General features: G+C 40.1%; 1 long non-coding RNA gene across 1 annotated transcript; it reads left to right on the forward strand.

Annotated features, from left to right (window-relative positions):
- Positions 1-5,347: 5,347 nt before the first annotated feature.
- LOC134161066 (uncharacterized) lies at positions 5,348-21,049 on the forward strand. The gene is made up of 2 exons (XR_009963816.1): positions 5,348-5,397; positions 20,657-21,049. It is a non-coding gene; the product is annotated as an uncharacterized LOC134161066 (long non-coding RNA).
- The last annotated feature ends 1,389 nt before the right edge of the window (positions 21,050-22,438 follow it).

Here is a 22,438-nt window from a genome sequence, read left to right on the forward strand (position 1 = left end):
AGTACAAAATCAGGGTTTCAGACTACAGCCTAAGGACATGGGCATTTGCGTAGTAGTCGCACGTGAATGTTGCCAGTGTCATTTATCAGAGGTGTCTAAGGGAAAAAACAGGGGAGGTACTTTTGACTCGGATCAGTTCCCTGCTCCAGTTTGCCGTGTGGCACAACTCAGTGTGTCATCTGCTTTGGCAGGAACTCACAGGGAAGCAGGAGAGGGCGAATTCATTGAGCCAGATTTTACTTTTACTATCTCATTAAACCATGGCTGCAGCCGCTCATGCTCAGTGCAATCACCATCTAAACACAGATGTTTGAAGAACACTATCATGATTTTTTTTTTTATTATTATTAAGGGCAGGTTTCATGGGAACTATGAAACAAACTTGTGATCAGTAGAAATTAAATATTAAAAGCTGGTTGAATTATTTACATCCATTTACTATTTTCACCTTTTGTGGTATAAACAGGTTGCCATTTAAGCCTCATTTTAAATTATCTGTGGATAATATCTGTGAAGGAGCTCCCAAGATTTTTTAATGTAGGAGAAGATTATAGCCTGAATGTAAGCAAACCAAGGTAAATGCTGGCTAATTCAGAAGATAACTAAGACAAATTGCCTCTTTTCAGTAGTTTTTTACTTTGAATTGTCTGAATGAATGTTTTTCTTGTTTCCTCATGAGAAGAGCTGTTGGTAGGATAGTTCAGCTTGAGACTGAAGTCCCACCACCATGTTGTCAGGAAGAGATAAAAGAGTGATCATGAACCTGTTACTCTATGTTGCTGTGTGAGAGATGAAGCAGATTGGTAAAGTGGACATATCATAGTTAGCACTGAACTGAAGCGTGCACATATTGTCCCTCTGGGATTTGCACCCAACCTGGCATTTCAGTGCATGAGGAAGAACATGGCTTTTGTGCCACAACAGGGTTAAGTAATACAAAATAGGTTAAAATAACATTAGCTATATCTAAAAACCACTTCAGTCTCATCAAGCCTGCTAAGTAAGATTATCTCAGGTCTTGTCTTCTTCTGGTTTGGCTGTAAGGTCCTAAGTTCCTTGTTTTGTTGTTTAATTTTTTTGTTTGGTTTTTTTTTTTTTCTTTTATATTTATATATATATGTATATATCTGATGCCAGACAAAAGTTCAGCTATGCTACAGGAATTCTCCTTTAAGTGCAAGTTTTCTGCATAGGCTTATAGTGTCATATGCTTTTTGGAAAATTATCAAGAGAAGCTGCAAATCTTACAAGGCTGCAGACTGTTAAAGACTCAAAGGTCTTCGGATCATGCAATAGCTTCTAGGGCACATTGTTCATTACAGACAGTAATCAACACAGGGATTATTGAGGATCTTGATAAATGATTCTGTGATCTGACATTGGGCATAGCTTGAAGAGAAAGATTGAGATCTTTATTCCTGAAAATATTAAACCCCTGACTTTGATGGGATTGCTTGTATGATTTAAATTAAAAACACTTTTTTGGAAGAGAATTAATTTCCAGCCTACTGGAATGTGCATATTTTTAATTATTTTAACCAAATTTTCTTGCATGTTCATCTGTTTCCAACATTCATTGTTTAAGTAATTTAAAAAAATCTAATTGTCAATAAGTTGTTTATCCCAGCACTATATAAAGCAATTTAATTCACTTGGATTTACAAAAAGGCTTTTTACAAAGTTCATTACAAAAGGCTCTTCAGGAAACAAACAGATCGTGAGTTCAGTCGTCCTCTCCCCATGACGCTCCATCTGTCTAGACTATATCTATTCTAGACACATAATAACCTTTGCACGCATCCATGAAGGAACAGACTCTCAAAAATTACTCCCAGAGTTCAGCTGCATATGTTTTCGTATGTTTTTGGGTAGTTTTATATTCTATAAGGTGTCCGTTCTGGCAGTAGTGTGGTGAAAACATATGTAGATGTGTCAGGAAGATTCCCATAACAATTTTGCTTTGCAGAATCCATTTACAAATGTTGGACATAGTGCTACTATTGACATTACTTGTATTTTGTAGCTCTTGGTTAATGGGGGGTGGTCCCTGAGGACAGGGGATCACATGTGTTTTGAGAGCAGTAACATCTGCTAGGTCTTTTCTGTCTCTTGAGAGGTGGTTTCTGCAAACTCCACAAAAATCAGAGCTTGGCTTAAAAAACGTCTTTCCAGAGTGGAAAACTGATTTGTACAGCTTCAGCATTAGTGTTTAGGGAGGAACAGCAAACTGCTGAGACTTCCAGGGCTGAGTTTTGCCATGCTCTGACTGGGAGAGAGTAGAAGTGTTTTCCACTGTTCAGCTATTTGGCTGTCCACACAGATGAAAGCCCTCCTCCTGCCTGACCTGCAGAGGTGGTGGTTGGCATGAGCATGTTCTGGTTAAGACCATAAATTACCTGATACCTCCCAAAGCCTCAGCCCTGCTCTGACTCCAGCACTTTGTCTTGTACTTGTGTGGTTATGAGCCAGTTATAACCTGAGGGCTGTAAAGCAGATGCTGTAATAGCCCTGAGTGTGCCATAGGCTTCACCACAGACAACCAGCATTCAGGCCACTGTCTCACAGGGCTATGACTCAAAGATAAAAATATAGGGGATATGCTCATTGTGCTGTATATGAAATTGAGGTGCTTGGGATTTCATTTTAATCTTTCTGTTGGAGAACTGAAGTTTTGCTCTTCCTGTTTATACCAGCAGTATGATTTACTTACGATTCTAGCTGTTCCCAAAATAAGGGAAATAACTCTGTGAAGAGTTCAGCAGTAAATTAATTGCTTCCCCACCTCTAGAAGTCTGCAGGTGCCTGTCTCAGGCCATCATTCCTGAACGTTGTTATTAGTTCTGCCTGTGATAACTCTGCTATAAAATACTATTTTGCAGAGACACTAGTGGGTCCTATAGGGTTTTTATGCTGCAGAAAACTGCTGTACTGCATAAGGGAAAGCCTTGATTTAGGATATGTGCCCCTGGGGGGTAGAGCGAAGTGAGGCAGCCTAAAGGCCAAACCTTGGAGAATCATTGCTGCTTGGGACAGAAAGCCAAAGGGCCCACTTTTCTGCTGAGAGTCAGGCTTTAATTCTGTCATTTGCATCTTTGCTGGTGGTTCAGTTTTCCTTTCCGTACGCCTGATGTTGGTGTACATCTGCGTGCACCAATCTGCATTGTTACAACTCCACCTTGCCTGGCTCACAGTTTCATAATGCAGAGCTGCAGGGCAGGAAGTGCTGTTCAGCTCTGTCACTGCAGGCAGATGGTAACGAGGACAAGGCGCTGATATGCACTGTGGTACTTGCCTGCCTCCACATCTGTTGTGAAGCTTCACGCATCTTCACAAAGTGCTGTAGGAGCTGTGGACAAAAGCCGGTCACTGTTGGAGGGACCATCACTGACCCACAAGTGGCATTGCCAAACTATAGCTGCAGAGGCAGAAAGCATAAATCCTTGGGTAGTGCAGACAAGCCTTCTCCTAAGCTGAAGTAATTCTTAATTCTAAATTCAGATATTTGGAAGGTCCCATGGTGCTCTCTAAGCCCCGTACGGCACTCTCCAAAATCTGGAAGCTCCGTCTTCTCTTGCTTTGAAGCCAAGAACACTTAGAGCTAATTCTCTCTTCTTTGCCCTTGCCATTGACCTCATTTATGGAGATGAAAGAAGTAAAAACAATTAGCTCACCGGGAAATTCTATTATGTAGAAGGGAGGTGGACGTTTGATCAATGCTCATGGGTTATGGTCTCAGCTGGAAGGGCAGATTTTTGTCTCCCAGATGGAGCGATGCCCATTAATCCCAGAGGCTTTGCAAGCGGGAAAGATAGTGATCCAATCTTTCACTTCTGTAAAACTAAAAGATGCCATTTTAATCTTCTCAAGTAGTGAACTGGAATATACATTGGACATAACTCATCCTGTTGTTTAGGATGAGTAAAGGTGCTCATTAGTGAAATGAAAAACTTTGTTTAACTATGCCTAGCCATGTAAAAGGAACCCATCCCAGCCTCTTGCTCCACCAGATCAGAAGTGATTTCTCTTTAACTGTTTCACAGTATCATCTTACTCCATTCAAAACATAACAAGTTGTCTGGGAGTCCCCTGTGCTCCTTCACCTCGCTGGCACGAGTGGGGCTCCTGAACACAACACATCCATGCTATGGGCTGCAGCACATACTGGTCACAAACGCATAGTGTGTCCCACTGAGGGCAGCCTGTGCGACTGGAGCTTCAGCTGTGACTCCAAAGCAGCATCTCTGGTAAATTGGAGCAGGTGAAATAGATCTGGTTGCTCTTGAATGTTAATGTCCTCATTGAAGCAAATGAGCACATATTAGCAGCTTCTGTTGCATGATTTGAATCAGTGTTTTTTCCTAACCACTACAGAAAAAGTATTAGTTAATCACGTTTCAGGCTTGTTATTGTGAACAAGCAGATATGCCAGTATTTTAGGGTTCAAGGTTTAATTTCTAGTGAGAGAAGTATTTATTAGCTTTATAAAAGTATGGCTTTTTTTCTGTAAACTTTAAAGCATAAACTAGCACTGTTTATGGTAGGGTATTCTTGCACCTCAGCTAATGTCCCCTAATATTCACTTACTATTTTCATGGCATTAGTTGCCTTTTGGAATGGATAATTTACCACACGGAGTAAAGCAAAAAGTCTGCTGAGCCTCCTCTTTTACTTCCAGCTATAACTAATGTAAGAGTTAATGTATGTTGTGTATTTACCTCCAATTTAAGAGTCTTGTCAGTTTTTACTCATGTTAGTGTAAGAAGCCTCTAAGCTATTCTGATAGCAGGGAGATCATAAATTACCTCCTTTTGCCAAGGTGGGAAACAGAGCAATGTCATGACAATGTGCCTTAGTGTTCCTGGCACTGGATTTAGAGCATCATAGCTGTGAGACACAAAGCACTAATTCCATATATTTTTAGCCTAACAGTTAAAATGTGTGGGGGTTTTGTTGGTGGTGGTGGTGGTTGGGTTTTTTAAAGTACAGTGATTTAGCTTCATTTGGGCAGGGTTTTTTTCAGATTCATGCACATTTTTTGTTTTCCAGTATACAACCAGCCCTTCCACCAGTCTAGTTACTAGTCCCTTTTTGCCATCATGTACTTGTTTTTCACCAGGAGCTCAGCTGGTGCACCAGACCACACCTCATGCAGGTAAGCACTGTGTGTCTCCGGTAGCCCTTTGGCTCCCCATCCTGCTTTTTTTTTGCTAGCTAGACCCCAGAAGATCTGCTAGGGTTCTGTGGCCGAACAGATGAGAGACAGGTGTTTCTGATTAAGGCGAGTGGGTAACTGATCTGCTGCACCTTTTTCAGCATCAAAGCTCTTCACTGTTGGCTGGTTGAAGGTTGTGCATGGCCATGAAAACTGCTGTGCTTAGAGGATGCTGTTGAATCCAGGTAAGAAGGCTTCTTTGTACTACTGATTCCCTCGTGCTGCTGGAAGTCTCCTTCGGAGCTGCTGGCTAATGTAAGAAAAGTGTTTTCTGCTGAATTTTGCTTCAGTCCTGGTACTTGCTACATGCACCGCCATGGGGTGGTTGGGCTGATTTTGTTGATGGTGCTGCTTGCTGAACAGTGTGTTCTAGTGTGAAGTCCAGCTGGCTGGGTGTCCCTGGGGGGTGCCAGGGGATGGAGCACCAGGTACTGTGTGCTGTGCCCTGTGAGCACTCCTGGCGGTGCTCTGGACAAGGCTTGCAGCTTCTGTTCACTTTTCTTCAGCCTTCCTCCCTGAAGCTTTTAGCTGTCAATTTTTAAGAAGATAAACAGCAATGCAGAGCTGCCTGTGTGCCACAATAGTGATGATTTGCTCCTGCTAAAAGTGAGGCTTCTGTGGGGAAGCTGGGCTGGACCCTTGTATGGTTCCTCTTTGTTCAAGAAGAGGCAATTTACAGCTCATGTATCTTCATTATATGCATATTCATTATAATTCCACTAAATGCTCACCCAGTTCTCGTTACTCATGCACATGGTAATTTGGTCAGATAAGGCCCTGGTGCAGGCACTGTGAATTTTGAGGAGTGGTCTCTGGAGGTTGTGGTGGTCATTTGCAGAGAAATACCCTACTCCTTTTGCCCTTCTGTGGAAATCCCTTAGTTAAGGACACTAGAATGTGTTTAGTCTTGTTTGGGCTCATTTATGACCCTGAGAGGTTCCTCAAGCTGTTTTCTTCAGCAGCTGTTTACCTATTTCTCAGGCCTTATCAACAGGAAGAAGGCCTGCACTGATTTGAGAGAAGACATCTCCTTCTCTTGTTGCATGCGTTCCTTATTTCTGCCTTCTGTACACAGTAAAATTCTAGTTTAAGAATCCTTGTAGCCTATCTAAGTCTCTATATTCAGTGAAATACTAATTTAATTTGGTATCAGTTATACAGTGAAATATTAATTTAATTCAGTGTCACCCTTAACTTGGCAAACAGCAGGGCTTCCTAAGGTGTGTGCTGGGCATGTCTGGGCATGCTTTAGTTCTCAGCCTGGCTCCAGCTGTGACCAGGGAACAGGGACAAGCTGTGTGAACTGGCAAGAAAAGGAGATGGTCTGTAAGGTGGTCTATTGAGCTGTGCAGGCACAGCAGCCACTTTTGCTTCTCTTGTGGACAATTGATGCTTGATACTGTATGCAGTGAAGTTATGGTAGCACTGAAGCAGCAAGGAGAAGCCGATTTGGGCAGGAGCATGCATGCTGTTTTGATATGGGGGTGTTTGATGTGGATTGTCTCCAAGAGGAGTATAGCTGCTCTCAACAAGCAGGATGGGCATGAGAATGAGTTTGTTGTCAGTAGCACTGGTCATTCAGCAAGCTAGAATGGGGTACAGCTCTTGCAGTGCTGAGATGCAAATAAAGGTCTGATCCAGCCATGCAGCCTTTCTACAAGGCTGTTTCTTGGGAGTGTGGGTGACCTTGGGGACAGAAGGGCTGTCCTTCCAAGAGGGCTGCTCAGAAAGCCTTGCAGTATTGCAGAAGAGGCACTTTTGCAATGCACCAGGTGGTGGGGATCCGCACAGGCTGGGATCAGTGCAATCTGGAGTACCAGGTGGCATGCTGAAGCCTGGTGCCAGCACAGACTTGCTATCGTTCTCATCATATAATTCATTGGTGATCTTGCTAATTTGAAATCCAATCTATGTTTTGTATTGGCTTAAATATGTTCTGCCAAATGAGTGGTAGTGTGAAAATCTAGCATTAATTGTTTGTCAAGACACAGTAGAAGCTACAGTCAAAAGTGAGTATGACTCACAGAAGAAGTATTTTTCACCTTTATTTCTCCTTCTCCTCCTTTCCTTGCTCACTCCATCACCCTTATCTCTGTAGAGTGATGCTTTAGGTAAGCACTAGGACTTTGGCCTTGAGAACTGTGCAAAGGTACTGTTTCAGGTGCTAGAGCTGCTGAAATACTCTTGAGTAGCAGATGACAGGTTTGTGTATCACCACTGCATTTCTGGTGCTCTGTATCTTTTCCTGGGTGTATGTAGTGGCATTTTGCAGCAGGGACAGGTTCAGCAACCTTTTGATGGGTCATCAGCATGTGGTTTATTCTCACTTCTTACACAGTTGTGAAGGAAAAGCTGCTGGCACAGTTTGCAGGTAAGACTGCACTGCAGATTAATCTGATGTGATAGGACTGCTGCAGTCTGGACGGATGAATGTATGGCAGTCTCTAAAGCAGGGTGACTTCTCAAGTCTGGCTTGCGATATGGCAAAACAAGGTGAGATATTTTTGAGTATTTAGTTTAAATAGGTGGAGTATTTTGCCTTCTCCTTGCTACAGCATTTTGTATGTATTTTTTTGGAAAATAACTAGCTTTAAAAATGTGGGTGTATCTGTGGCAGAAGTAGTGCTGAATAGAAACAGTGTGAAGCAAACAGTGGTGTTTGCAAGCTGTCGGAGATGCTTGCCTCCTTATTGATCTTCTGGGTTAGCAGAATGTGACAACCTATAGCAACAGAAGTGAACAAGCATCGAAGACTATAAAGGGTCTGATTAAAAATGTATTAAGTTGAACTCTGAAGCCTCAGAAGGATATTTGTGTTGTGATTTTTTTTTTTTTTTTTTTTTCTTCTTAGCAGTGTTTCTAAATAATCTGGGGTGAATTAGGGCCCTACAATTGGAAATTTAATTTGGGGTCATCTTTAAATGAACTCTAAAAGCATTAAACTCTGTTTGGCCATGATTTCTGCTTTGGGCCTCAGCCCAACATGTCATCTCCAAATCAATTCCAGGGTCCCTTTCCAGGCTAAGCTACTATTGATTATTTCTCTTCCTTTTAACAAAAAGTCATCTCTATGGTGATCACATTATATATCTTCTTCAGGAAATCAGTAAAGTCCTTTTGAGACTGAAGGAAGCTGCCGCATGAGGAAGTGCTGCGTCTTGTGTTTGGCATCAGTGCAGCAACCAGCATGTGTGCCCACGTTCACAGGTGTCCTCCCGGCAAGGCCACATCTTGGGTTTACAAGGCTGCAACTGCTTGGAAGTCATGCAAAAGGGAGCATGTATCTTGGGCATGTGCCCTTCCTGGTCTTGAGTTTTGGAGACAGGCTGGATTACTTCTTGATGCACTTTGGAAGCGAGTACAGTCCTGGAGAAAGGGCACTGCAGTTCAAGTGGGTTTTGCTTCTGATGGTGCGTATCAGAGGCACTGGGGTGTGTTGTCACCTGTGTAGTGACAGGCTGTGACATACACACAGGAGGTCTCATTCTTGGCCTAGCTGTGGTTGTTCCTCTGTTCTGTTTTGACAGAAGTCTCGTTTGACTCATTTGCAAGTGGTTTTGTCAGCAGGAGTAAATGTGAGATGACAAAGAGCATTTTAATACTATGCTGAAGGTAGTAGTGCGCATAAAGTATTCCCTTTTGACAACTGCCATTCGTACTAAAAAACGTCCATACAAAGGAACACACAGTCACAGTGTTTTGTTGGTTTTTAATCACATTTAAGCCTGTCTTACTCAAGTCATAGTTTTGTGCTTGGATCATATCTTAAGTTGTTGTTGAATAGAATTAATTTATTTCCACTAAAAACTGGGTCCTACACATGCTGTTTTAACGACATTAAGGTCATTAAACTGGTGCTACCATGCATGCAGGTGATCTCAAAGTTTCTTCTAAAGGACTGAAATTTAGCAAGCACGTTGCATCATGGCATAATGGCATGTGGATTACACTGCCAATAATGCTTTCTCTCCAATAAGCTAAAAGAATATAAGGCAGATGATACTAGTGCGGCAATTTTTCCATCAGTGTCTTGATACAATGTTTCGAGACTATGCTGTGGTGCCTTGATAAGGTTGGAAGTTTAAAGGTGTTTGTGTAGTATGAGTTTTTATAGGATTAATTAAAACTTATAAAGCAACAGCTTCTTTTTTTTTTTTTTTTTTCCCCAGGCAAAAAGTGCTACTTTTTACTGTAAATTCTCATGGAAGTCCAGTGGAAAATAAGGGACTGATATGAATATAGTTTGAGGTGTATGAAATTATAATAAATCCCTTAAAATAAAGGCCAGGTGGCAATACAAGACAGAGCAATGTTGCCCTGTGTGCTACTAACTTAGTTAGTGTAGTTACCAATAATTACCACATCCTTAAATGACCATATTGTATTCAGTAGTGTCAGTAAGGTCAATTCACAGTCATAGGATGAAAGGAGACACTCCAGTAGCTCTTAATGTGCGTCAAAATGAGAAGATTGATATTGACAAGGTGACCTTAGCTCTGAAGGGGCAGTTTGTTTTGAATGCCTGTAGTTTTTCTTGCTTATGATTGATAACCTCAATGGTATGAATATTTTCTTTCTTTCATTCTGTTTTTGTGTGCTTATTGTTTTTTACCCCTCACTCCCTAAAAGAGCACCACATTTCATGCTAGGTATTTCAAGTAACACAGCAGTAGTACAAGTAAGTAAAGACTAGTACGGTTTTCTGTAGAAAGTTGCTGCACCCCAGTGCCCAATGTCCCCCAAGTGCCCTTTGATCGTTCTCTGAATGACCCCAGCTCTGTGTTAATGTCTGGCATGCAGTTCCGCAATTAAAATGTGTAGCCTGACATCAGTTCCGAATTTGTCTTTCCTTCAATTTTTCATGTCCACCCAATTCATTCTTTTGTCCTCTTAACCCTCTCTGTGTGAGATAACTGTCTTGTATTCTTCAGTGGCTACGAGCGAAAAGTTCACATGTAATTTCCTTTTTGTGTCTCGTATTTCTCTTTTTCTACATTCAGTTTTGTGCTGAAAAGCATTTGGGTTAATAATTTGTAAAATTTGGAACCATCCACACTCTTCTACTCCATAACTTTTTTTTTTTTTCCTCCTAAGTGAACTGATTGGAATGATATGTATTGAAAAACTTTGGAGGAGGAACTGTATAGTGGTTGGTTTTGTCTGAAGAATACCTGGGTGCATGCAGATTTGCAAGTTTAGTTAATTAAATGTAGGCCTTGGAGATTGTACTCTGATTATATTGGGTGATTAAGAGTTCAGGCTTGCTAAATACTGTTACTGCAAGCAGAAAGAGAAACCATTTTTAATAAAACCAGTGAATATCTCTAGGATTTGACTGTGTGACAGTATTAGCAATGGAGGGAGGTTATGATATTATGGCTTGAACAATCAGTGCAACTAAGATGTGGAGAGGAGGGAAAGTTATAAAGTATAGCAGATTTGTGAGAAAACACATGGCTTTGTAGAGGACTGTTTAACCTAAGTTTCCTTAGAGGTTAAGAATACTTGTACTGCATTTTTTTACTGCAGAATATGGTGCTGCAACTGCAGAAAATGCTATGCAGTGCATAAAATTAATTGTACAAAAAGAATGGCACCTTCCCCCTCCTCTGCCCATCACTTTCTAAGCCTGTTGGTTTGGAATAATACAGTGTAAGATAAACTGTAAGAGTCAAGAATGAGTATTTCTGTATTTTTTTGTTCCTCCTGAATGTTTGTTTTACAAATATGATGTGGCTCTGAAGCAATTTCTGGTGCAGAAGTTGCTACATTTATTTTAGATGAATGGATGGCAAATGGATGCCTGTTAGGAGGAAGATCTAGAAATATGGTTGCAGGGGCAGTGACTGCTCAGAGATGGGAAAAATGAGGTGTCTTGGCAGACTTGGAGATGGGAGAGCAGGCCGGCAGACCTCGGACCTTCATGTCCTTCTCCTTTCTTCTTTCTCTGGTTAAGGTCCTCTTCCCCAAACCAAGTATGTAGTGATTTCCGAGCAACAGCACAGGGTGGCTGGCGTCTCTAAATATTATAAGTAGTAAATAGCAGGCACATGTAACTCTCTTGTGTTTGTTTTTTTTTTTTTTTTTTGTGTTTGGGTGGTTGGGTTTTGGTTGTTTGGTTGGTGTTTTTTTTTTTTTAATATTCAGGAAATACTTTATTTTACTACAGCTTTTACATTGGGAAGGAGGTACTCTTTCAACTAACTTTTTACTGTCTTCTCTGATTTCCTGTTAGTCAAATCACTAGCATATTTGGCACAAAAAAAAGGAAACAAAACTTAACCAAGAAAAAAACCCTGGTACTTTGACAACTTCTAAAACAAGTTCATAAATCATGCATTTGTAAGAAGTTTACATTGATTATTTTTTTTTTTTTTTTTTAGATATTAAGATTTATACTCCCTAGAGAGTAATAAATCTGAGGTGGAAACAGGCCAGTGTACGCTCATCTGTTGCTGCTGGGGAAACGGTGTTTGCAGAGTGATGGCTGGCCTGGAGACTCTCACCATCAGCCCAAACCTCTCCTTCAAGAGAAGTTTAAGGTTAATTGTAATGGCTACATTTCCTGGCTTTAGACAAGTATACCCATCTGGCATTTTGTTGAAGTTCAGCCCCATTCAGTGAGAGAAGGTGTAGTACTTACAAAGCTGCACATCCTAACTGGCAAGAAGCACGCCTTCTTTCCATGTATGTACATATACATGTCTCACTGTGACCAGGGTCTGCAACCAAACAGCTCCAGAGCGGGTTAAGAAGCATGAGAACAGAGCCACAAATGAAATGAGGTCAGGGACTCTATAAAGTGAGCTGCCCGCTCAATGGAGTGGAAGAGAGATGTGTTTGCCAAATAGCTTGAGAAATAGCTCTGACTTCAGTGATGGGTTTTGGCTGAGTGGGTTGATGTTGCTGAGCCCAGTCATGCTATCCCTGTTTGAAGGAATATCTTTATGTATTCACTTGGGCAATACAGGTTTCTAAAAAAATTCTTTAACATATCTCTGTTAAAAAGCATTGTTATAACCTCAGCATCCTTCACTGCCTCTATTGCTACTTTATAATTTGGACATTGAAGCAGTCTGCTTCCATTTGTCCCAGGCTTTGGTGAACTCCTGTTCTGCCCTCTAGCTTTTGAGAAAAGCTCTGGGAAGGTGCCTGCTGGGCTTGCCTGTGAAGGCTATTTTCTGCATAACAGGCTGAAAGGCTTGATCAGTTTTGCACATTCCTTAAAAACAGCTTGAATGCTGGATTGCAGCTGGTTTATTAAGTTCATTATTTTGCTAGATTTTTATGTGAACTCTTTCAAATAGTCTCCGTCTTTCTAAATTATTTCCATTACAAGTATTCATTACAAATAAATGTCATGCAGCTAAAATTCATTCCTTTTTACAAAACACATTATTAGACATTGTATCTGATAGTCATGCTGGTGATAACACGTAATTTCTGTTAAAGGTGTTTACCCTTAGCAGTATTTAATTAATGAAAACAACTGAAGATGTTTGGTCTCCTGTCCTGTTAGGAAGTCTCCTATTGGAAGCACAGGAAAAGGGCCACAAGAGGCAAAGGCCTTGTATTTTTCAGAGCAGTGGTTAAGCAATTGCTACAGTCCTACTGTAATCCCAGGCTGCTTTCTTAAACTGTCATATGAGGACAGAGGAGTGCTATGAGAAGGCAAGTGTGCTACTTCAGTTAAGTCACTTCCTCCCTTCTGTGTTAAGAAAAGGGGAAATTATGTTGATATATTTCAATTTTTTGACTTTGTCTTGAATTGGTAGCTGAAGTCCCGAATGCCTGCTACCCTGCAAGTGGGAGCAGTAGGCTGGCTGGTTACTGGAGCAGTGTTTTGTTTGTTACTGCACCCAACCTCTAATATACTGTCAACACAGGTTGAATTTTAGAAGTCAATAACAAATGCTGGTTTAAGCTCATACCCAGAAAAATTTAAGCTAATTCCTCTTGTGTTGAACAAGCTGCTCTTTGCCAAGTAACAGTAAAGAGGTGCCTTATTGAAAGGAGAGGACATCAGGAAGAAAATTGGGTTCATACACACTTAAACAGGCTTTTTTCCCCCCAGCTGCTGTTGTTGTGTGACATTCCCCTCTCTGGTGCTTGTGGGTGTCTGGCAGTTGCTGCCCATCCTGCAGCAGGAGCTACTGGCAGCCCACGATGCCTGGAGACTCCTCGAACTCTGCCGCACATGAGGCAGTTCCAAGAGAGCTTACCTTCTGCTCTGCAGTCCACAGCGTGTGTGAGCTCTTTCTGTGAGATGAAAGTGTCCTGTGACCTGCTGGGCACTGAGAAATAGATCTAGAAATGCTCTTTGCAGAGGGTATATATACTAGTAATTTATATTTGGGCTAATACTGGGTTTTCTTAAGCAGATATGAGAACCGAGTGTTTTTATTCTGTGATGTGCAACTTTACACATTGATCTTGTTGATGCTCTTGGTTTTGCTTACTTCTGAAGTGTGAAACCAGAGCATCTACCTGCTGACGTGTGTCCCTGGTCAGCTGAATTGAAGTGCAAAGGTGGCTGACTGAAGTAATCTTTTCATTCTGTGCTTTGGGAAGGAAACTTGTGGTACAGAAGAACATGTGGTAGATGTGAAGAATGGCCAAAGGCAGGAATTGCAGCTGAGCAAGCCCCTCTGGTGCGGGGTTCTCCTGGCTGTGCCTGGCTTCCACCTTGTGACATTTGCTCTTGCTAGCTTCCATCTCTGTACCAGGGTGCTATGTTTTTTACTGATTATGGGGTGTGATTCATATTTATCATGTTACTGGTGAAGTGGCAGAGATTGACTTAATTCTTGCAAATACTACTAAAGTAAAATAGGACTGGAGAATTTACGTTGTCAGAAATACGCTTACATGGCTTACATGTGCTTACACTGAAGATAGTAGAAAGCACACATGGCCCTTAATTTGTTTCTTTCCTTATTGAGACAGGAGATCAATAAAATAACCTTTCCGGTTTGTCAGAAAAGTAGAGACTGATTTCTTTCAACAAAGTTCATGCAAACATAGGCAAGAAGGGCAGGAAAAGTATAAAGCACTAGAAACTTATTCCCACAAAAAAAAAGAAGTATTTCATTCTCTAGAAACTCCATTGTATTTTTATTTCTGCAATCGAGTAGCAAGTGTATCTTCTAAATGCGTTCTTTGTTCTCACTGTTTTTCAGTAGTTTTGCATGGAGCATAGTTGTATGTTGGTGATGAATGTTATAAAAGGGATGGAAGAAAGATGTGTTTTATACTGTCAACTAAATAAAAGGTTCCTACAAATCCATATTTTGAATACATGATAGACATCATTGTTCCTCAATGGTAAGAAAAATAAAAAGGCTTGTTATTTAGTTGAGCAGTCCGGTTTTACCGGGCTGAAGCTGAAAAGCCCTTTACAAAGGTACTCTTCACATGCTGCTGGATTTAAATAAATGTTTTGTCGGTGCTGAAGCTGATGATGTATTTCTAGGGAAAAGGGCTTCAGACCACAAATTTTTTGCCTTTGATCTTAGGGTGCACAGAGCTAATCTATACTGAGTGTGCTTTTTGTCACAGTGCTGAGACACCCTGCTTTGAGTTGTACTTGCCATGTCATCACAGCTTATCACTGTCTCAGGCTACTCCTGTCCACTGAGAATGTGCTATATGCCTCTGTTACACCACAACAGGACATTTCACCTTTTTGTCCATAGCAAAGTTATAGCTGAAGAATGCTGTGTGGGTTTTTTGTTTTGTCTTTTTATTTTCACTATAGTGAACTGGATGGACACTGCAGACATGGTAAGCACAGGCTAATTCATCTATATGTCAGGCACAACACAGGATGCTGGCATCAGGTAGTTTTGATGAAGAATTTATGCTGCAACAGACTTTTTGATTATTGAGTTCTTAACCCCATAAATATACGTAGAAGGAGGAAGAAGATAGCAGAGATATCTAGCCTGCCAACTTGCAAACTCATTGGAAAGAAAAACTTCTAGTCAGTTGAATTCTCCATGACGGAGATTATTGCAGATATCCTACAGTTCTTACTCTGATTCTGGTTCCATGATGCAGCACAGGAAGTACCTGGTCATTGGTTTCTCCTGATTTCCACCCCCAACCCCTCACACCCCTCCCTTTGCAGAAAATGAAGCTAATATAATCTAATGCTTGGGGACAGCTTTCTGAAAAATATTAGATACAATAATTTTTGAACTGTAATTATAGGTAGATACTAAAAGTTTTAGTCATTGTCTAAAGTTCACAGGTGGGATATTTTTCTCCCATTTTCAAAAGACACCTGAGATTTTCTTTTTGAGTTTATGTTTCAAAACCGATAAAACTCAGAGGGCTTTTTCTTGCTGCAGTATTAATTTAATTTATGATGAAAGCTAAGGTATCAAATATTGACCTGACCTAGAGAAAATATTGACATTAGAACTATAAACTTTACTGGTTAATGTGCAGGATGAGAACAGAAATCTCTCACCTAGGGTGCACTGAGAGCTTACAGGCAGCTTGACGCTAATGCAAAGAGACGAGTTGTCTGGGTTAATACCTGGCTGGGGAAAGACTGCAAAACCAGAAGGGAAGAGGATGCAGAATATTTTTCTGAATTTTATTAGGCTTTAGGGATTTAATCTCTCATTTATAATGTATATCAAAGTGATTGATAGTCTGATAGTGAGAGAGTAATCTAGAGGATTAATTAACCTTTCCCCTTGTAAACTTGAAGCAATCCATGTTGCTTTCGGAAGGCAAGATATGACCTGTTGCATGTACAATTTGCTGTACTTCACTAGTTTCTTTACATATGCTTGACGTTGTGTCTAGCAAAGTCCTAGACAATTCTGTCTTATTGGACTTGTGTTAAAATGCTTGATGACTTCTAGGTTCTTTTAAAATTTTAAATTTATTTTTTTAAAAGACACTTTAAGTTTCTTCTGCAGTTCTGACCATTGGATGTTTTGTGTTGCTTTGATCTTAACAGGGTTGCAAAGAGGCATCTCGGGTCTTTTGAAAAGACTGAGTAGAAGATGATGGTAGTTGCTGCTTGTCATTGCTCTTTGTAAAGGATTTAACAAAGCAAGCAACCTCAGGCATCAGCCATGAGGCCAGTGGGACTGCCTCATGGTGAAGAAGTCTTTGGAGCCAAATGAAAGGGGAAATGCCTCAAAATAAGATGATCTGGATGCTATTCCTTGCTTGGTCAGTATGACAGGGCAATTCTGCTTCTTGGATTTCTTTCTCGCTTGTTTGTTTGCTTTCTGCTCGTTGCTATGCACATGTTGCACCCAGTGAACCAGGTCCTGTATGTTGTCTTCTCTTTCTATCTTTCAGAAGGGCTGAGACATGTTCTGTCTTGTTTGCTTGTTTACCAATTTTATGAAAGCAACATAAAATGGGTAACAGTACTATGTGTGTATTGCATTATGAGACCTTTGGCCACCAATTACTTCTAATGCAGTAATTATTAAGTAAAATTGATCTGCCTGAGGTTACGAAATCAGAAATGGAGCACATCTGTCCTGACTCCTGGTCCAGTGACACAGCTGTTAATTCACTCAATTTCTACTTGAGTTCATTAAAAATCTTTTCCTACAGCTCTGCCTTCCTCAGCAGCCAAAAATTCTCCTTTTAATAGAAGAAAGGAGCCTCCTTTGGGACTGTAATTCTCCCCCAGTAAAAGAACTTACCCAGCTGAGACTATGTGCTACCTTTTGAAGTACTGTTAGCTCTTTCTGACCTGAGAAATGAGAGGGGAACTGAACTCTTATATCTAAGCTTGGAAAGCGTGCCTAATACAGTGTGCTAGACATTTTTCATGTCTGAATGCTGCAGATGTGTTTTAAAAGTTCTTGGAGATGAGAACTTGATTTATCATAACAAGGGAGATGCCCAGTCCTCTCCTAAGCCAACCAAACTCTTAAATGGAACTACAGAATGGGAAAATGAGTCAGGTGGGGTTGGGGTGCTGGTGGTGTGTTTTTTGTGGTGGTATTGGTGTTGTATTTTTTCCATTTAATAGATTTTGTAGTCAGCAGAGACCACCGTAGTCTAATCTGTTGCAGCAGTCAGTGATACAGAATTTCATACTGTGATTTCTTCATTGAGCCTATAATGTGTGGTTGAGTGTACTTTTTGGGTACATATCCATTCTTAATCTGTTTAAATTAGACCCATATGAGGGCTAGCCTTTTCACATGCTTAGTTTTAATGGTAATGACTAAGAAGTGGAGATGTACATACCTTCAGAAGAGAGCAGACATGCTTCACTACAACCAGGATGCTCAGAATGTGAGCTAACATGCCATTTGGTAACAAACTGGATTATACGTACTTCTCACTTCAGAACTATTTGAGTTTCATGATGTTAATTTAATTCTATGCTTGCAATGGTTCAAAAGTCATTTTGGGGGAGGGTTGGGGCTACTAAGGAGGTGTTTCAGTGTGCGTTGTTAGTCGCAAAATATTAATCCTATATGTTTCTTGATGAAGCCCTACATGTTTTAAAAAAAGTGGTTTCAGACCTCTTCCTGGTGTAACATATTAGCTATGCAACTCCAGAAAAGACTCTGTTAGTGTTTTTAATTATACAGAACAAAACTTAAAATGGAAATTGGTGTTGAATATATTCACATATTTAGCCTGACTCTGGTTCATCTTAAACCACTTTGGAACCATGGCTTAGGCTTTATATTCTGTAGCCTTCTCCAAAGCTTTAATTTCAGCTCTGAAAAAAGGCCAGTCTTATGTGGATGCTTTCTTTGTTCCTTGGGGTCAAATAGTTTAAATTGGTTGTGGTGTTTGTGGTGTTTTGTTTTGGTGGTGGTGGGTTTTTTTTGTTTTGTTTTTTTTTTTTTTTTTGGCTTGAGGAGGGTTTTGTTTGTTTTTTAAAGTATTTAAATGTTTTGTTTTCTATGAGTTATCAGTGCAATGCTTTGAAAAACTGCTGCAGAAACTTAAGTGTTATGAGCTAAAACTAAAGTAATAACAGGCTTTCTGCTGTCAAGTTTTAATCAGTATTGCAGTAGGGCATATACAAAATGTCACAAGTGCTTGTAGTTGAAAGTGGCCAAGAAGTGGGAGAAAGGAAAGAGGAAAGAAGAGTAAATCCCCTCATTCCTGCAGATGTTTGAGCTATGGAGACAATAGTACTTTAACAGACTGTTCTTCCCCTCTGTTCCAGGAGCAATGCCAATGCTCACAGGAACAGGGAACTTGGCAGTCACAGATGTCTCTCTTCATTAGTGTGCTGTGTCTCTTAAACTTTGTCTCATCTACCTCAGAGAGCAGCAGAATGGAGGCCTTTCTCAGAACTGAGGGACTCTGGGTAAGCTAGAAATTGGATTGTTAGAGCAACGTGTATTTGTGCACTTGCTGCTGCTTCTCTTCCTTAAGGCATTCCCTATTATATGATGTAAAATGCCAATGGTTAATGATGTAAAAGGCCAGCTAAAGGTAATGATCAAAAGCTTAAAGCCTGTCTTATCTGGGTGCCTTTAACTTGGACACTGAGATGCATAGAAAATGGTACACAAGTCGCCAGTGATACTCATGTCTTTTATCTCTCCTTTTCCCCCTTTCCTGCTGTGTGCCCTTGCTAGTTTTGTTTTGTTGTTTGTTTTTTTTTCTAATTATAACTTCATGTCTTGTACCCAATTTTTAAGGGGGTATCAGAGTTCACAGTGTGTGATGGGCTCTGTATAGAACCTGCAGAAATCCAGGCCAAATCAGGATCAAGCAAAACTCTTATTTCTCCTCAGTAGTTACTTAAACTGCCTAGATGAAGGGCACAAACCCCTGTTTAACTTCAAAGCATAGGATTTAAATAAAGTATGTGCTTTGTGCTTATGTTGAACTGGAATCATACAAGAATGATGCTAATTTCTTATGAGCACACGCATGTATAAATGTATACAAAACTGTCAGTTCACTGATTGCAATGTAACATGAAGATCGTATGTTGCCTTCCTGGAACAATGTTAGTCAAAGGAATCGATAAGGGGAGGGATATACATGTAGGATGCTTGTTATATTGTTGCACTGACTATAATTTCTGATGATGGACAGATTTCCTTTTCTTGTGCATCCATTGTACTAATTTGTTTTAAGATGTCAGTGATCAAATTTAGTAATGATAGTACCGAGTGAATGGGAGTCCTGAGATGTCCTGCTCTGGACTTCTAAACATGCATTTTTCTCTACGTATGTGTATATATACTCTGTGTATGAGAATATGGGTATATGTATCAGAACATTTTATATATATGTTTTCATTTCTACATTAACTGTTATTTTTATAGTAACTGCTTCATTATTTTTCCTTTAAAATTTGTCTCATAAAGCAGAGATTTGGCATTTTTATTTTACAAAATAATATTCTTTTTAAAGGTCATCTTCATGTAGGCTGCCAAGATATATACTGCTGCTGTGTTTTGCTTATGTGAGATTTTTTTTTTTTGTATACATCTATATCTACTTAGATACAGATATATATCAAACAATACCTATATAATTAGTTGCAGAGAGACAAATTTATATAGCAGTGTAGCACAGTATTGTTAGTGAAAAGGAGCAAGTGAGATGATCCTGCCTCCAGCCATGGCTCTGATCATCTTATGAAAGAACTGTCAGTCACTCTTTGATTCCTCCTGTCTTGTTGTGTCAGAGTTGGTATCCTATTTAATTTCTGTCAATGAAAAAATGCAAACTATTAGCTTTTCTATAAATACATATGAATTAAAAAAAGAAACAGGTTGACTTACAGGGATTCTTTTTTTTCTTATTCTTCTTCCTTGAAATATTTAGAGGCCCCTATCAATCTGAATTTGGAGTTGTAAAATACTGAATATCAGGAAATACAGAATACTCTAAACTTTGAAATTGCTCAAAAATGACTATATGGACAATGTAATTATTCTCATTTTATAGATAAGAAAGCTGTAGCTGAAGGATTATGAATCTTGGCTGAGTCTGGAACAAAGTGCAGGTTTTGTGTGTCCTGTGCTAATGTCTTAACAATGAATCTATGCTTATTTTAACTCATTATTCACCTACAGATACAATTTATTGTTGCTCAAGTAAGATCTTGTGTGTGCATGGTTTTTAACATTGTTTGGTACATAGGTTGGGAGTGGTGCGTCAGAAAATGTGGGTGAGGAGAGGAGAAGATAGGCATATCCATCTATTGCAATGATACAGCATCTAGGATAATGTGCATTGTTTGGAAGAAGAATCCATTAAGAGCAGCAAGCTTGAGAGCCAGGACAAATGACAGGATATGTGAAGAATTAGTTGGATGGAGCATCTGTTATTAATACTGAACAGTGCTTTTTGAAAACAAATGTGAAGCATTAGCGTGGTAGTGAGAATTAATGCTTTTTTGTGAAAAAGAGTGTAAGAGTCATGGTTTTCTTTATTTAGAAGTAATGTTGTCATTTCTTGCTTTATCTGAAGTCTGAACACAAATTCAGTTCACAGTGGAGAAGCAATGCCTGGAATGCTGGCTCTTTCTGATCCCCTAGAGGAAAGCATGCCTGGTCCGGCATAGCCGATCACCTCTCTTAGCGGGAGTTGAACTGCAAGCTTGATCAAGGCAAGGCAGGCTGGCTAATGCTCATCTACAGAGTGGTAAGCAATGGAAAATTAGCAGAAACTGTGGCACATGTGAGGGCTTTATTGATCTGATTTCCCTGCAGAACTGGTTTCTCCATGAAAGCAATCTACCTGCTCTCAGGACCAAAGGCATATACTCTGAAGTTTCATTGAGTCTGGCAATTGTGATAACTACAGATTGTTCTCAGGAGTCTTTCTCAGGTGGCACCAAAGAATAAATGCACCATAATCTCCTGTGTGTGCTGCCTCTCTCTCTCTCTCTCTCTCTCTCCACTTTTCTCTCCCCCTAAAATTTAATTTTTTTTTTTTTGTTACTACTGCTTTTCTGTAGCAGACTGGGATTTGAAGGATTTAGAATACTTTCTTTCAAAATCTGCAGTAACAATCCATTCTTCTTTTTTGTTAGGACTTACTTGACAGTTGACAGTGACAGCTGTGAATGTTGCTGTTTATAACACTAAAGGTTGAGTACATTTTATACTGAGGTCTGTGTAGTTTTCCCTCTGCTATAAACACAAGTTTATCAGCACAGATCATGCACAGAAAGGTTCAAGCTCAGCTCTTCACTGCAGAGATGTTAGTTGTTACAGCCTGTATGCAGATGGTGCTTTATGCAACTTTATAATGGCAGCTTTCATGGAAGGATCATAGACCACAATGATTAAGCATATTTTATAAGTATACTTGAGTATGGGTGTTATTTATAAACTCTATGTATTGAATACATTGCAGCACCTCTAGCATTTGTATCTGTTTTGGACATGCAGTGAGGGAGAAAGGGTACATCTCAGCGTACGCTACAGACTAGCTTCCGTCTCTTACTGTGTCAAGAAACTTTTGTGCCTCCCTTCCTCAGTTCTGTTTAGACTGTAAACTGGCACTGAGGAGGAAAGCTACCTCTCTGTGTACTAATACAAAGGAAGAAGAGGCAGGGATTTATCTGGCTTACAACATAAGAAGTCTTTGCTAAAAAGACAACTAATGAAGATTGGATTAATTTAATTAATTGTAATTTAATTTAATTTATTTAGATTGGATGTAAGGAAGAAATTTGTTACTGTGAGGGTGGTGAGGCACTGGAATGGGTTGCCCAGGGAGGTTGTGAATGCTCCATCCCTGGCATTGTTCAAGGCCAGGTTGGACAAAGCCTTGAGTGGTATGGTTTAGTGTGGGGTGTTCCTGCCCATGGCAGGGGGGTTGGAACTAGATGATCTTAAGGTCCTTTCCAACCCTAATTATTCTATGATTCTAATGAAAAAGCACCTTCCTGCTTGACTTTATGCCCTGCATTACTGAAATGCATTTGTAGAGCATGCATTCTGCTCAAGTTTCCGGCTGTCCATCTGTGAAGTGAGCAGCAGTTCTAACTTGTTAACTTACAAGTGGAAAAGTAACCTCTCTGTTTCTGATTAGATGTCAGGTAAGTGGGAAAGATGGACTGTTGATGTGTGACAGGGGAGACCAAGCAGAACATCATAGCTGTTTGTAGGCAGGCAGCTGTATATACAGAGCTACTGGCTAGATTGCCTGGGTTTAGGTGTATTGCTTCTGATGCTTGCAACACAGTAAATTCTTAGTTACATTGAAGTCCCCGGCTATATGAACCTAAGTGAATTTGAGACT

This window comes from Pezoporus occidentalis, unplaced genomic scaffold (genome assembly GCF_034315485.1).
Source record: "Pezoporus occidentalis ecotype Australia unplaced genomic scaffold, CSIRO_AGI_Poc_V1 ctg101, whole genome shotgun sequence".
In the NCBI taxonomy this organism is placed as follows: domain Eukaryota; kingdom Metazoa; phylum Chordata; class Aves; order Psittaciformes; family Psittacidae; genus Pezoporus; species Pezoporus occidentalis.